Genomic DNA, 16,421 nt, shown 5'->3' with positions numbered 1-16,421 from the left:
GACTGAGTTTATGTCCTACAATGTGTGTTAAAGACATAAACTCAGTCACTTGAAAATGACAAAAAAAGCCGAAACCTGGGACGTAATTAAATAAACAACAATATAGTCAGCTGGTGGTGTGTTCATTTAAAAACTCAAAATATAGATGGCTGAAGGTGTTTTTGATTTTACATTTCTTATTTTCGATTGCAGCTGTAACAGCTATGGTACTCATGTTATTATCAATGCTCATTTATTATCCTGCTTAAGTTGTCAGTATCAACGAATTATTGATTTGATTGAAAGTAAATGAAATATTTCACCTTCAGATTGTACTCGGCAGTACAGGATCAAAGTATGAATATTACACACTTCCTCCTGCTTAGTTAAATGGAGCAAATCGGTCGGTTCTTTTTTTGCATTTGACGTGGTCGACGGTAGGCTTGATGGGACTTATAGAGCCACCATTAGTCCATGGGTGGTTCCTGAGAACCTCCTCCTCCCATCCGCCCCCCACCCACTACCCCCAAAAAAAACATTTTTTACTATATTTTCGGCGTCACCAGCGGACCGAAACCCAGCCGATGATTCCAAGATGGCAATGCACAGAAAATGTCTGATGCTTTTACCGCAATACCTAAGATCCCGATCTTGGACTACCTTGAAATTTTTCTTGAGATCTTTATCTGTTTCCCAGATGTAGAACTTCAAAGTTACTCTATTCGCGCACGTAAAATACGCACGTAAAATGTGGTGTGAGGCGAAAATGTAGTTTATAAAGCGACGCCAGCACGGAGAAATATGATGCGAAGTGCCTCCGTTATCATCTGAAGGATTCTGGGAACGCCACATTGTAGCACTGAAGCACACGCAAAACTTTTGTGCACGTAAAACCCTTTCTGAGGTATAAAAGTAGTTTTCCGATATTTCAGTTTCACGTACGAGAACTATCAAAATTTTACTGACCCATTCAGTTGTTTTCATGTGACTGACATGCCTTCCTGTGGCAAGGAAAAGAAGGGAACCAGCGGAAAAATGCTCCTATCGGAGGACAAAAAATGCGAATGTGCTCCTTTTTAAAGACTCTGATTTTAAAGTGGATTACTAGCTGCCTCGTTCTACCTTCCTCACAACTTAAAAACTTTTCACAAAATATTGGCATGCGAACATATTCCCGTTTTTTTATGATGAAAGAGGAGGCAGTAGCAGTGGGAAAGAGATGGAGAAGCAATAAATGCTGGATGATAGTAGACGGTGGTAGTGGTATAAAAAAGTGAAGTAGATAATGGCAGTGTGGGAGAAAGAGAGGGACACAGTGGCAGTGGAACACAGTAGATAGCGTGAGAACAATGCTGGGAAAAGAGTGAAGGAGACAGTGCCAGAAGGAGAGGAATAAAGAGAAAGAGAAAATGGAAGTGGGTGAGAGTCAGTGATGATGAGAGACAGAGTCTACAACAATGACGACGAGGAAGAGAGAGATAATTACAGTGAAAAGAGACAGCAGTAGAGAGAAGGAATGAATGAGGAAGAGAGAGATAATTACAGTGAAAAGAGACAGCAGTAGAGAGAAGGAATGAATGAGGTAGTAGCAGTAAGAGAGAAGAAGATGGAGACAGTAACAGTGAGAGGAGGCAGTAGTAGTGGGACAGAACGAACGAGGCTGTGACTGAGAGAGAGCATAGTGACAGTTGGAAGGAGACAAAGAGATAATGACAATGAGTTGGGCCAAATGAGTAAGTGGGAGAGATGGGCATGGGAGACTATCGGGTGTGAGCGAGTTACAGTTAGAGCTTCTGGGAGTGAAAGGTGAGCTGCATTAAAAAAAAAAAAAAAATGCGCGAATATGTTCGCATGTCAATATTTTTGTGAAAATTTTTAAGGTGATGAGGAATGAAGACCGAACAGCTAGTACTCCACTTTTCGGAGTCTTTTAGTAAAGAGGAGCGTATTCGCCATTTTTGTGCTCAGATGGAGCACCTTCCCGCTGGTTTACTCATGTTTGTGCTTTACTGCACATATCTTGTGTTGGGTTCTCGTGCAGTATCGTCATTTTGTTTGGAAAAGCGTTTATTATAATTATTCCGTGCAGTAGTTCCAGTTATTTCGATCAATGTAGGTAATGCAAATTTGTGTGGGTAAGCGTTATTGTGGTGTGACGCATTTTCGTTGTCGTCAGTGTTTATTTTCAGTAAGTATAGTTATGTTTCCGTACTCTTTATTTGTTCAACTTGTTAGCCCACGAGAGTAAACGATTTTATTACGGACTAGAGTATTTTGAACTTAACGTGTTCAAATGGTTCAAATGGCTCTAAGCACTATAGGACTTAACATCTGAGGTCATCAGCCCCCCCAGACTTATAACTACTTAAACCTAACTAACCTAAGGACATCACACACATCCATGCCCGAGGCAGGATTCGAACCTACGACCGTAGCAGCGGCGCGGTTCCGGACTGAAGCGCCTAGAACCGCTCGGCCACAAAGGCCGGCACTTGTGTTGCAGTTATGGCTCAAATGGCTCTGAGCACTATGCGGTTTAACTTCTGAGGTCATCAGTCGCCTAGAACTTAGAACTAATTAAACCTAACTAACCTAAGGACATTACACACATCCATGCCCGAGGCAGGATTCGAACCTGCGACCGTAGCGGTCGCTCGGTTCCAGACTGTAGCTCCTAGAACCGCACGAGCACTCCGGCCAGCTGTTGCAGTTACTTTTAAGCAGTACGTGTCATATATTCCTGACACTGTACCAGCATGGGGGCGATCTGCAATAGTGCGTGCACCGAAGAAAATATCAAACACCAAGGTCGCTGGCAAGGTATTAACTAGACTTCGATAAGCGGTTTCAGCAAGGATATGTTGCCGTCTACGGATGTTATGCTTTGTAACTTCACATCATCTTTTTCACCAGTACTGCAAGTTGTGTTACACCACGTATATACACGTCACTGTCGTGAACTTCACAAGAAATCGGCATGTCAAACCTAAAAGAAATATTATGTACAGACATGATACTCATACACCGATTACAAGGGCTCATACACATCAACATCTCATTCAGGAAGCTGGCGGATTTATGGTGACTGCTTTATAGCGAATGGTGGTTAACTATGTTGACGAACGGCAATGAAAACGGAAGCTGTCACGTGGATATTAACAACAATACCGCCCATACTGCCGCAAATCATTACCCAGTATCACGCTACAAACAAATACACTCCTGGAAATGGAAAAAAGAACACATTGACACCGGTGTGTCAGACCCACCATACTTGCTCCGGACACTGCGAGAGGGCTGTACAAGCAATGATCACATGCACGGCACAGCGGACACACCAGGAACCGCGGTGTTGGCCGTCGAATGGCGCTAGCTGCGCAGCATTTGTGCACCGCCGCCGTCAGTGTCAGCCAGTTTGCCGTGGCATACGGAGCTCCATCGCAGTCTTTAACACTGGTAGCATGCCGCGACAGCGTGGACGTGAACCGTATGTGCAGTTGACGGACTTTGAGCGAGGGCGTATAGTGGGCATGCGGGAGGCCGGGTGGACGTACCGCCGAATTGCTCAACACGTGGGGCGTGAGGTCTCCACAGTACATCGATGTTGTCGCCAGTGGTCGGCGGAAGGTGCACGTGCCCGTCGACCTGGGACCGGACCGCAGCGACGCACGGATGCACGCCAAGACCGTAGGATCCTACGCAGTGCCGTAGGGGACCGCACCGCCACTTCCCAGCAAATTAGGGACACTGTTGCTCCTGGGGTATCGGCGAGGACCATTCGCAACCGTCTCCATGAAGCTGGGCTACGGTCCCGCACACCGTTAGACTGTCTTCCGCTCACGCCCCAACATCGTGCAGCCCGCCTCCAGTGGTGTCGCGACAGGCGTGAATGGAGGGTCGAATGGAGACGTGTCGTCTTCAGCGATGAGAGTCGCTTCTGCCTTGGTGCCAATGATGGTCGTATGCGTGTTTGGCGCCGTGCAGGTGAGCGCCACAATCAGGACTGCATACGACCGAGGCACACAGGGCCAACACCCGGCATCATGGTGTGGGGAGTGATCTCCTACACTGACCGTACACCACTGGTGATCGTCGAGGGGACATTGAATAGTGCACGGTACATCCAAACCGTCATCGATCCCATCGTTCTACCATTCCTAGACCGGCAAGGGAACTTGCTGTTCCAACAGGACAATGCACGTCCGCATGTATCCCGTGCCACCCAACGTGCTCTAGAAGGTGTAAGTCAACTACCCTGGCCAGCAAGATCTCCGGATCTGTCCCCCATTGAGCATGTTTGGGACTGGATGAAGCGTCGTCTCACGCGGTCTGCACGTCCAGCACGAACGCTGGTCCAACTGAGGCGCCACGTGGAAATGGCATGGCAAGCCGTTCCACAGGACTACATCCAGCATCTCTACGATCGTCTCCATGGGAGAATAGCAGCCTGCATTGCTGCGAAAGGTGGATATACACTGTACTAGTGCCGACATTGTGCATGCTCTGTTGCCTGTGTCTATGTGCCTGTGGTTCTGTCAGTGTGATCATGTGATGTATCTGACCCCAGGAATGTGTCAATAAAGTTTCCCCTTCCTGGGACAATGGATTCACGGTGTTCTTATTTCAATTTCCAGGAGTGTATGTTTGCCTGCCTCATCTTCAAGATGAGCGTTTAAGGTTACTGGTTTATGGTAGTAAATAAGTATTTCCTATAAGATTTGTATTCAATGACTCTCTCAACTCATTTTTTTAAAAAAACGTAGAGACTTCAGAAAATAAGTTACACATGTCGTCCTACGCTAAGACATTGGCGCACGAGAGTGGCGCATTGTCAGAAAAAATGCACACGTTCAAGGTTTTCTGCAGACAAAATTCTGCAGCAGTACGGATAATAGATGCATTATAGTGTGAGAATGAAATGGTGTGGCATCTGTAAACGCTCTCCACACCTGAAATACGCGGGATAGCGATTCTTGTGGCCGAAACGTCTGAATTTCACAGTTTCACCGTGTAATTCTTGTGATATATGGGTCAAATGCAATGTCGCATCGAGCTGTAGTGAGACGGTGTCACAATTTGACCAAAGCCGAACAGACGAGGATGATGCGGATCAGGAAGGAAGACCATCGACGACGACCACAGACGGCAGTTTTCAGGCAGGCGACGAACGACAACCGAGGGGAAGGAGATTTTCCAACGATGACGGCGTTCTAACAGCGGTTCTCGAATGCATCTGTGAACAAGACGAGGATTTCTGTCGTTGAGGAATATTTCGAGCGTTGTTAACAGCGACTAGGTGAGTATATTCAAAATAAGTGACAGATAGCTGTGTCACGTTGAAGTGTAAGACAGCATATACAGGGGGAGTCACCTAACGTTACCGCTGCATATGTTTCGTAAAACACATCAAATACTGAAGAACCGATTCCACAGACCGAACGTGAGAAAAGGGGCTAGTGTAATTGTTCAATACAAACCATAAAAAAATGCACGGAAGTATGTTTTTTAAAACAAACCTACGTTTTTTTAAATGGAACCACGTTAGTTTTGTTAGCACATCTGAACATATAAACAAATACGTAATCAGTGCCGTTTGTTGCATTGTAAAATGTTAATTACATCCGGAGATATTGTAACCTAAAGTTGACGCTTGAAACCTCCGACGTTCAGTTGCGTGTTGTAACGAACACGGGCCACGGTCGGCGAGCAGCATCTGCAGGGACATGTTAACGATGACGACCGTGTTTACGTGTGTGGCTGTAGTGCACTGTTGTGGTTTGGTCTAGCTGTCGCAGTGTCCGCATGTAGCGCTTGCTGCTATTGTTATTCTGCATTCGTCTCCGCACGCAGACCAACTGTAGTACACCGTGTTACCAGACGTCTGTGATAGTGTAGTGTTGTAGGAACTGTGACCATGGTGTATTCGAACTCTGAAAAGGCGGAGATGATACTCATCTATGGCGAGTGTCGACGAAATGCAGCTGAAGCCTGCAGGGTGTATGCAGAACGGTACCCGGACAGAGAGCATCCAACGTGCCGTACATTGCAAAACATCTACCGCCAACTGTACGCAACACGTATGGTCGCAGCATGCAAACGGGTCCGTAACAGGCCCGTCACAGGAGAAGCGGGTGCAGTTGGTGTGTTAGCTGCTGTTGCCATGAACCCACACATGAGTACACGGAACACTGCGAGAGCCGGTGGACTGAGTCAAAGTAGTGTCATGCGCATACTGCATCGTCACCGCTTTCACCCGTTTCATGTGTCGCTACATCAGCAATTATATGGTGATGACTTTAATCATCGAGTGCAATTCTGTCAATGGGCATTAACAGAGACTGCGTTGCAGTTCTACCTGTTTACCGATGAAACGGGTTTCACAAACCACGGGGCAGTGAATCTACGGAACATGCATTACTGGTCCGTGGACAATCCTCGCTGGCTCAGACAGGTAGAGCGACAGCGACTGTGGACTGTAAATGTATGGTGCGGAATCATTGTCGACCACCTCATTGGTCCTCACTTCATTGCAGGGGCCCAAACAGCTGCAACATACATCGCGTTTCTACAGAATGATCTGCCAACGTTGCTCGAAAATGTCCCACTGGAAACGCGTCGACGTATGTGGTATCAGCATGATGGTGCACCTGCACATTCCGCAATTAACACTAGGCTGACCCTTGACAGGATGTTCGACGGGCGTTTCATAGGACGTGGAGGACGCATAAATTGGCCAGCCCGTTCTCCTGATCTTACACCTCTGGACTTCTTTCTGTGGGGTACGTTAAAGGAGAATTTGAACCGTGATGTGCCTACAACCGCAGAGGATATGAAACAACGTATTGTGGCAGCTTGCGGCGACATTACACCAGATGTACTGCGGCGTGTACAACATTCATTACGCCAGAGCTTGCAATTGTGTGCAGCAAATGATGGCCACCACATAGAACATCTATTGGTCTGACATGTCGGGACACACTCTATTCCACTCCGTAATTGAAAACGGAAACCACGTGTGTACGTGCACCTCACCCCTCATGGTAATGTACATGTGCGTCAGTGAAAAAGACCAATAAAAAGGTGTTAGCATATGGACGTAATGTGCTGTTCCAGTCTATTCTGTACCTAAGGTCCATCACCGTTCCCTTTGGATCCCTACGTAATTCGGTGCTCTCCAATACACACGATCGAACAGCGGAGGAGTGGTACTCAATCATCAACTTTAGGTTACAATATCTCCGGATGTAATTAACATTTTACAATGCAACAAACGGCACTGATTACGTATTTATTTATATGTTCAGATGTGCTAACAAAACTAACGGGGTTCCATTTAAAAAACGTAGGTTTGCGTTAAAAATATACTTCCGTGCATTTTTTTTATGGTTTGTATTAACCAATTACACTAGCCCCTCTCCTCACGTTCGGTCTGTGGAATCGATTCGTCAGTATTTGATGTGGTTTACGAAATATATCCAGCGATAATGTTAGGTGACTCACCCTGTATAATACAGGGTGATCCATTGATCGTGATCGGGCCAAATATCTCAATAAATAAGCGTCAAACGAAAAATCTACAAAGAACGAAACTCGTCTAGCTTGAAGGGGGAACAGATGGCGCTATGGTTGGCCCGCTAGATGGCGCTGCCATAGGTCAAACGAATATCAACTGCGTTTTTTTTTTTTAATAGGAACCGCCATTTTCTAAATTACATATTCGTGTAGTACGTAAAGAAATATGAATGTTTTAGTTGGACCACTTTTTTCGCTTTGTGATAGATGGCGCTGCAATAGTCACAAACATATGGCTCACAATTTTAGACGAACAGTTGCTGACAGCTAGGTTTTTTAAATAAAAATACAGAACGTAGGTACGTTTGAACATTTTATTTCGGTTGTTCCAATGTGATACATGTACCTTTGTGAACTTATCATTTCTGAGACCGCATGCTGTTACAGCGTGATTACCTGTAAGTACCAAATTAATGCAATAAATGCTCAAAATGTTGTCCGTCAACCTCACTGCATTTGGCAATACGTGTAACGGCATTCCTCTCAACACCGTGTAGTTCGCCTTCCGTAATGTTCGCACATGCATTGACAATGCGCTGACGCATGTTGTCAGGCGTTGTCGGTGGATCACAATAGCAAATACCCTTCAACTTTCCCCACAGAAATAAATCCTGGGACGTCAGATACGGTGAACGTGCGGGCCATGGTATGGTGCTTCGGCGACCAATACACCTGTCATGAAATATGCTATTCAATACCGCTTCAACCTCACGCGAGCTATGTGCCGGACATCCATCATGTTGGAAGTACATCGCCATTCTGTCATGCAGACATTGCACCATTTAGATTCTCATCGATAAAATGGGGGCCAATTATCCTTCCTCCCATAATGCCGCGCCCGCATCTCGTGGTCGTGCGGTAGCGTTCTCGCTTCCCACGCCCGGGTTCCCGGGTTCGATTCCCGGCGGGGTCAGGGATTTTCTCTGCCTCGTGATGGCTGGGTGTTGTGTGATGTCCTTAGGTTAGTTAGGTTTAAGTAGTTCTAAGTTCTAGGGGACTTATGACCACAGCAGTTGAGTCCCATAGTGCTCAGAGCCGTTTTGAACCATAATGCCGCACCATTCATTAACCCGCCAATGTCGCTGACGTTCCACTTGTCACAACCATCGTGGATTTTCCGTTGCTCAGTAGCGCATATTATGCCGGTGTACGTTACCGCTGTTGGTGAATGACGCTTCGTCGCTAAATAGAATGCGTGCAAAAAATCTGTCATCGTCCCGTAATTTCTTTTGAGCCCAGTGACAGAACTGTACACGACGTTCAAAGTCGTCGCCATGCAATTCCTCGTGCATAGAATTATGGTACGCATTCTCAACCCCGACGTTTTTGAGATTCCCGATCCTCGCGCAATTTGTCTGCTACTGATGTGCGGATTAGCAGCGACAGCAGCTAAAACACCTACTTGGGCATCATCATTTGTTGTAGGTCGTGGTTGACGTTTCATATGTGGCTGAACACTTCCTGTTTCTTTGAATAACGTAACTATCCGGCGAACGGTCCGGACACCTGGATGATGTCGTCCAGGATACCGAGCAGCATACACAGCACACGTCCGTTGGCCATTTTGATCACAATAGCCATACATCAACACGATATCGACCTTTCCCGCAATTGGTAAACGGTCCATTTTAACACGGGTAATGTATCACGAAGCAAATACCGTTCGCACTGGCGGAATGTTACGTGATACCACGTACTTACACGTTTGTGAGAATTACAGCGCCATCTATCACAAAGCGAAAAAAGTGGTCCAACTAAAACATTCATATTTCTTTACGTACTACACGAATATGTAATTAAAATGGGGGTTCCTATTAAAAAAAAAAAAAAAAAAAACGCAGTTGATCGCCGTTTGACCTATGGCAGCGCCATCTAGCGGGCCAACCATAGCGCCATCTGGTTTCCCCCTTCAAACTAGACGAGCTTCGTTCTTTGTAGTTTTTTCGTTTGATGCTTATTTCGTGAGATATTTGGCCCGGTCACAATCAATGGACTACCCATACAGGATGTAGATAATGTCCGGAAACACTTTCAATTATTTATTGCACAAGAACCAAACATTGTACAGATGTCACAGATGTCATATATAATATTGTATTTTGAAGAGAAACTCTGAAGTTTTTTTTTTTTTTTACAAACATTTGATATGCGAACCATGACTGACCTGGCAGACGTCAGTACGGTAATCGAAATCTTGCCACACCCGTCCCAGCATGACATCGTCGACTGTGGCAGTCGCTTCCCGTATTCCTGGTGCTCTGCTACATCACATGGTAGAGGCGGTACATACACCAGATCTTTAATGCGTCCCCACAGAAAAAAGTCACACGGAGTGAGATCTGGGGATCGGGAAGGCCACTTCAACACACAGAAAGCTCGCTCCGCACCTGAACTCGCCTTGTTTGCGGCTAGCGCTGACTATCGACAAATTACCAAACTACGCTGTGGCGGAATACGTGAAAATAATTTCCAGGGTTTCTCTTCAAGATGACATATGTATGATATCTGTGCAATGTTTGGTTCTTGTGCAATAAATAGCTGAAAATATTCGCAGACTTTATGTACACTCTGTATATAATTTTTTTTCTTCTGCTTCGTTAGGACCCTTCAGGATCACGTGTGGCTTGTTTTGCACGTCTTCTTTCTTCCCAATAACTCTTCATTCTCTCGCTTCTTCTGTTTCTTTCTTCTTCTGTTAAGACAATTTTGATTTTGGCCACCTGTGACAATCCACCAACCCTTTATAATTCTCTCAATCCTGTACTACCGCCTGTAGATTCCTTTCTTTTATTCCTGCAGCCTTCTAGTCACCTCTGACTTCCTTCACCCAGTTGTTTCCCATATGACATGTTGCATTCCATGTCTTCTTATTCAACCTCTCCTTGTCCATTCTCACGATGTGCCCAACAAATTGTAAACCTCCTCTTCCGTATGTCGCTCCATATGGGTTCAATATTTTCATACAGTTCCTATCGCATTCTGTGTATCCAGATATCCCCATATATATATATATATATACTTGTGCTGTCATAATAATGTGTAACTTACTTTTTGAGGTCCTCTCATATAATAGACAGATGCATATTTCGTAGCCGTAGCGTTGTTATTCGTTACCACGAGGACATTCCATTAATTTCTAAGTGCACGGCTCAACAGCTATAGTAATCATTTGGAAGAACCTGCCACCTTCGTCTATTAATAACCATCTAAAATGAATGTTTCTTTATATCACCAATCGTCCGTGTAATGTCACAAGATTTCGGCTCTGTTTATTATCAAGCGATTCTCGAAACATCCAACGTGACGAGGAATACGGACATTGTAAAGACAAAGGACACTAGTATAAATCTGGCAACACCATCAAACAACGTAAAACACATTTTTTTCGGCACGGCTACTTAAGAAATCAAAGCTTCATCTACAGCTCACAGAGAGGAGATTTTTGTTTAGAAACCCGAAGAGGCTGTGCACTAGCTTGAATTGGACAATAATACGATAGGAAATTTATTGTGACCTTTTCGTTGAACTGATCTGAGATACGCCATGAGCGCCTTAAGGAAACCACGGATCCCTAAATCAGGATGACCGAACGCAGATTGGATTGTTGTTTCTCCCGAAGCGAGTCTGGTCTGTTAACCAATGCCCAGCTAGCTCGCTAAGCCCAAAGTAACATAATATCTGCACCGTTTCGGAGAGTGCGATTCCGAAGTGAACAATTTGCCAGGTTTGTAAAAACAATCCGTCTTATATGATGATCTCCTGAAAACTTCAGTCATTCTGCGTCTTGGCATATATCATTATTTAAGACCGGTCAATCTATACTGTCAACTTATATTCTAAAGTAAAAAATGCTGTTCACAGGTTCTGCATGTTCTAATTGAGAACCACAAAAATCAGTTGTCGTTTGTACATCTCTGTTTATCTCATGTACAGAATCGATCATCTGTTTCCACGACTTACTCGTTTATTACGAGATGCTTCACATTTGTTGCCAACAATTCCGATGCTCAGTGAGCATAACTGAATTAAAAAGGGGCTGTAAGTATAGCTTTAACACGATAATGCTCTCCCAGAAGCCGCTAACATGACTACAGGGTGTTGCAGGAGGATGGTCAATATGCAGAGATATTACAGGAACGATCGTTCGAGGCAAAACGTCTAGTAAAATGGAAATGAACGCTTCATCTTCGATGCCGTGAAACAAATCTCTTCACCTGCAATCTCTTTGCTTTCAGTATTTTGGAAATATGGACCAAAACAAGAAAAAATTGCCTATTAAACAGGGGCTCTAAAATGCTCAGTACAAGAGATGTGTTTCACAGTAGCGAAGATTAACAAGTAGCTCATAGCTTTTAAGGTATCCATTTTTCTAGTCCATGTTTACCGGACATATTTTTCTTGTTTTGGTCTATACTATCTATCATCTCTCAAAACAGGGAAAGGTAAGACCTTGTTGTAGAAGAGATTTGTTTCACAGAATAGAAGTTGAAGAAGTGGTCATAGCTCTCAAAGTATGAATTTTAGAGCCCACGTTTCATAGGCGTTTTTGCTTTGAATGATCGTTCCTGTCATATTCCCCAATAATGACCATTCCTTCTGGGGCACCCTGGATATCTGCCATCCAGGAGCTTTGTTGGGAGGAGAGAGGCTTGTAATTCCCGACTAAGGGTACCTGGATTACATTTTCACTGGGTTCCTTAAATTAATTTCAGGTGAACGCAGCGATGGATTCACCGAGGAAGCCACCACTAGTTCACTGACCCATTCTTGGCCAATGCGAAATTGTGCTCATCGATGGAGCTTTAAACTCTAATATTCTGCTTTTCGCACTTGGCTTTTTCGGGTCCTCACCAGTAGTTTTCATTACATGTACAACCAAGAAATCATCAGGCAGAAGCAGAATGTGCCAGACAATTAAGTGTAATATATTACTGATTATTTTGTGAATGCTGACCATGTTACACGATAAGAAAGTTTGCACAACCACAATACAATTGTAATTTTATTTCATCTTCGTAAAAATACACATAATTGAAAAACCGATTCATAAAACTCATTAAATTACTGATTACTTTATAGCAACGTCAGCTATGTTAAAATTCTAAAATGTAAGTAGAGTACCGTTTTCAGTATATGTCCACAGCAAATATAAGGTTGGTTCTAATTGACGTTCCTTCCATAACAGAATCCATTTTTTTTCTTACACTGTCGCCTAACCAAATTTTCAGTTTCTATACACTGAAATGTTAAATTAAGTAACATACTGTAGTAGAATTACTACAAGTGATTAAAAAACAGAGTTATCATCAGTGACCATGGGTACTCAAGAAACACATAGCTGGCATAGGTATTCGCAAGGGTGGAAGGGCTGCAAGAGGGAGCACTTGCTGCTCACCCCTCTTTAATCTGGAGTACAATTTTTAATCGTTTATTGATTGGATAACCATTAGTCCTCTGGAATATAATAATTTTATAGTGCCACATATTAAATTTAATTTTATGGCATGAAATCTCCCAAAACTAAACAACTCATTTGTTTCGAAAACGCCAGTTATAGAATATAGTCACCGTCCATCCACAGCAAAATTTTCTGCAGATGACGCAATTAAAATTTAATTTTTTTCGTAGAGAGCTAACTGTTTAAAATTTTCCAGTTATGTCTATCTTCTGATATGGCGACAGTTAAATAATAAGTATTAGGGATTTAAGAAATATTCCTGAAAAAGACATAAGATTATTTCATCAAGTCTTATGTGGGTTACAAAAGTATAACATGAAACAAGAAGTGGGGGGACAATGGATCATTTGCCACAGCACAGCTTCAAATCTTCTGCATATCTTAAGAGAGAAACAAACACATTGTTTATAAACAAGTCTCTGTTTGTGTACTTATTAACACTCTTTGTGCAGACAACGTTATATTTTGCACTCAAGTATTTCACATTAAGCTGAACATGCTAGTCTAATATTTGGGATGCACACGGGGAAAATTCATTAACCATTAATATTATAACTAAGAAAATGTTAGAATAACTTGCGTAATATAAGTCAGCTGTACCTACAAAGAAAATAAGTTTCTTAGGGGACAGAAGAACACTTTGCAGATAGAAAACAAATTTCATTGCTCATATTTTACCGACAAACCGCTGTTAACTATAAATTGTGGAGCAAGGTCACATCAGAAATTCCAGCCACAGCAGTGAAAAGCAAAGGAATACATTAAAAGAGTTTTAAAACACAAATAGAATGATGAGAATTCATTGCAAAGTTAATATTTATTGCTGCAAGTACGTTTTTACATTCAAAGCAAAAACAAAATTATATAAGAACTGTTACCAGTACTGTGGCTGCTAAAATCTTTATGGGCGTTGGTTTTAGACAAACTGAGTAGTTTGCTTTGTTGATTAGAGGTGAATAGCCTGAAGCAGCTACCTACCTTCAGCTACGTTTACTGCCGTACTGATGTCGACAGCGTGGTGAGGACAGGTGCGTCGTCTTCCGCTGTCCTGAAGAATATGACGCGACACAGCGTAGGCTGTCCCACATTGAGGTTGCGCGGAGCTGCTGAGAGAGGCGCTGCAGTCGCTGGACTGCCATCTGCTGCTGAACAAAGCAACTTCGTTCAAATGCACAGGCGCGTAGTCCTGCAAACCGCTGCCAGAGTCGACGCGGCCTGCGCACAGAAAGAAATCGGGTTACACGCGTTGCGGGCGTCAGCGTGAGGTAGCTTTAATCAGCGCCGAAAACACCCCCTTGTTATCTAATGACATAGCACATAATGGCAGCCGGGTAGCGGCGCCGACTTGTGCGGTCTCGCCTACCGGCGAGCCGAAATGAACGAGTAATTGTTTGACCGCATTCGGCGCGCCGGTTGTCGACGCGCTGTGCAGACGAAGACGAGCGCCCTAATCTTTCTCAAAAGATTTTACAGAAACTACTTGCTAAAAAAAACTGATTTTTACGTTGCTTACAGCTGTGTATGTCAGCTTCATGGTGAAGTGCTCGTCATTTCATTAATGGTCATAGTTACTGTGATATTTCACATTTAAAAAAGACGCTGCGTGAAATTCCCAAAGTTTGCAATGAAATATAGAGGTCGCTATTATTTTGCGTTTGATGCTTATTACATGACATGTTGCTGCGTATGAAATTTAGCTGTTGTTGTTGTGGTCTTCAGTCCTGAGACTGGTTTGATGCAGCTCTCCATGCTACTCTATCCTGTGCAAGCTTCTTCATCTCCCAGTACCTACTGCAACCTACATCCTTCTGATCTGCTTAGTGTATGCATCTCTTGGTCTCCCCCTATGATTTTTACCCTCCACGCTGCCCTCCAATACTAAATTGGTGATCCCTTGATGCCTCAGAACATGTCCTACCAACCGATCCCTTCTTCTGGTCAAGTTGTGCCACAAACTCCTCTTCTCCCCAATCCTATTCAGCACCTCCTCATTAGTTATGTGATCTACCCATCTAATCTTCAGCATTCTTCTGTAGCACCACATTTCGAAAGCTTCTATTCTCTTCTTGTCCAAACTATTTATCGTCCATGTTTCACTTCCATACATGGCTACACTCCATACAAATACTTTCAGAAAAGACTTCCTGACACTTAAATCTATACTCGATGTTAACAAATTTCTCTTCTTCAGAAACGCTTTCCTTGCCATTGCCAGTCTACATTTTATATCCTCTCTACTTCGACCATCATCAGTTATTTTGCTCCCCAAATAGCAAAACTCCTTTACTACTTTAAGTGTCTCATTTCCTAATCTAATACCTTCAACATCACCCGACTTAATTCGACTACATTCCATTATCCTCGTTTTGCTTTTGTTAATGTTCATCTTATACCCTCCTTTCAAGACACTGTCCATTCCGTTCAACTGCTCTTCCAAGTCCTGTGCTGTCTCTGACAGAATTACAATGTCATCGGCGAACCTCAAAGTTTTTATTTCTTCTCCATGGATTTTAATACCTACTCCGAATTTTTCTTTTGTTTCCTTTACTGCTTGCTCAATATACAGATTGAATAACATCGGGGAGAGGCTACAACCCTGTCTTACTCCCTTCCCAACCACTGCTTCCCTTTCATGCCCCTCGACTCTTATAACTGCCATCTGGTTTCTGTACAAATTGTAAATAGCCTTTCGCTCCCTGTATTTTACCCCTGCCACCTTTAGAATTTGAAAGAGAGTATTCCAGTCAACATTGTCAAAAGCCTTCTCTAAGTCTACAAATGCTAGAAACGTAGGTTTGCCTTTCCTTAATCTTTCTTCTAAGATAAGTCGTAAGGTCAGTATTGCCTCACGTGTTCCAGTATTTCTACGGAATCCAAACTGATCTTCCCCGAGGTCGGCTTCTACCAGTTTTTCCATTCGTCTGTAAAGAATTCGTGTTAGTATTTTGCAGCTGTGGCTTATTAAACTGATTGTCCGGTAATTCTCACATCTGTCAACACCTGCTTTCTTTGGAATTGGAATTATTATATTCTTCTTGAAGTCTGAGGGTATTTCGCCTGTGTCATACATCTTGCTTACCAGATGGTAGAGTTTCGTCAGGGCTGGCTCTCCCAAAGCCGTCAGTAGTTCCAATGGAATGTTGTCTACTCCGGGGGCCTTGTTTCGACTCAGGTCTTTCAGTGCTCTGTCAAATTCTTCACGCAGTATCGTATCTCCCATTTCATCTTCATCTACATCCTCTTCCATTTCCATAATATTGTCCTCAAGTACATCGCCCTTGTATAGACCCTCTATATACTCCTTCCACCTTTCTGCTTTCCCTTCTTTGCTTAGAACTGGGTTTCCATCTGAGCTCTTGATGTTCATACAAGTGGTTCTCTTATCTCCAAAGGTCTCTTTAATTTTCCTGTA

General features: G+C 43.6%; 1 protein-coding gene across 1 annotated transcript in view; it reads right to left on the bottom strand.

Moving 5' to 3' along the window:
* The window catches only part of LOC126236499 (uncharacterized), a 31,755-nt gene extending 17,650 nt beyond the window's left edge, over nt 1-14,105 (bottom strand). Inside the window, exon 1 of the mRNA XM_049945854.1 lies at nt 13,988-14,105. The gene's annotated coding sequence lies outside the window, so the exon portion shown is untranslated. The remainder of the gene's footprint in view (nt 1-13,987) is intronic.
* Between the last annotated feature and the right edge of the window lie 2,316 nt (nt 14,106-16,421).

The sequence above is a fragment of the Schistocerca nitens genome, chromosome 2 (genome assembly GCF_023898315.1).
Source record: "Schistocerca nitens isolate TAMUIC-IGC-003100 chromosome 2, iqSchNite1.1, whole genome shotgun sequence".
NCBI classification, from domain to species: Eukaryota; Metazoa; Arthropoda; class Insecta; order Orthoptera; family Acrididae; genus Schistocerca; species Schistocerca nitens.
This window is presented reverse-complemented; position numbering and strand designations above follow the sequence as displayed.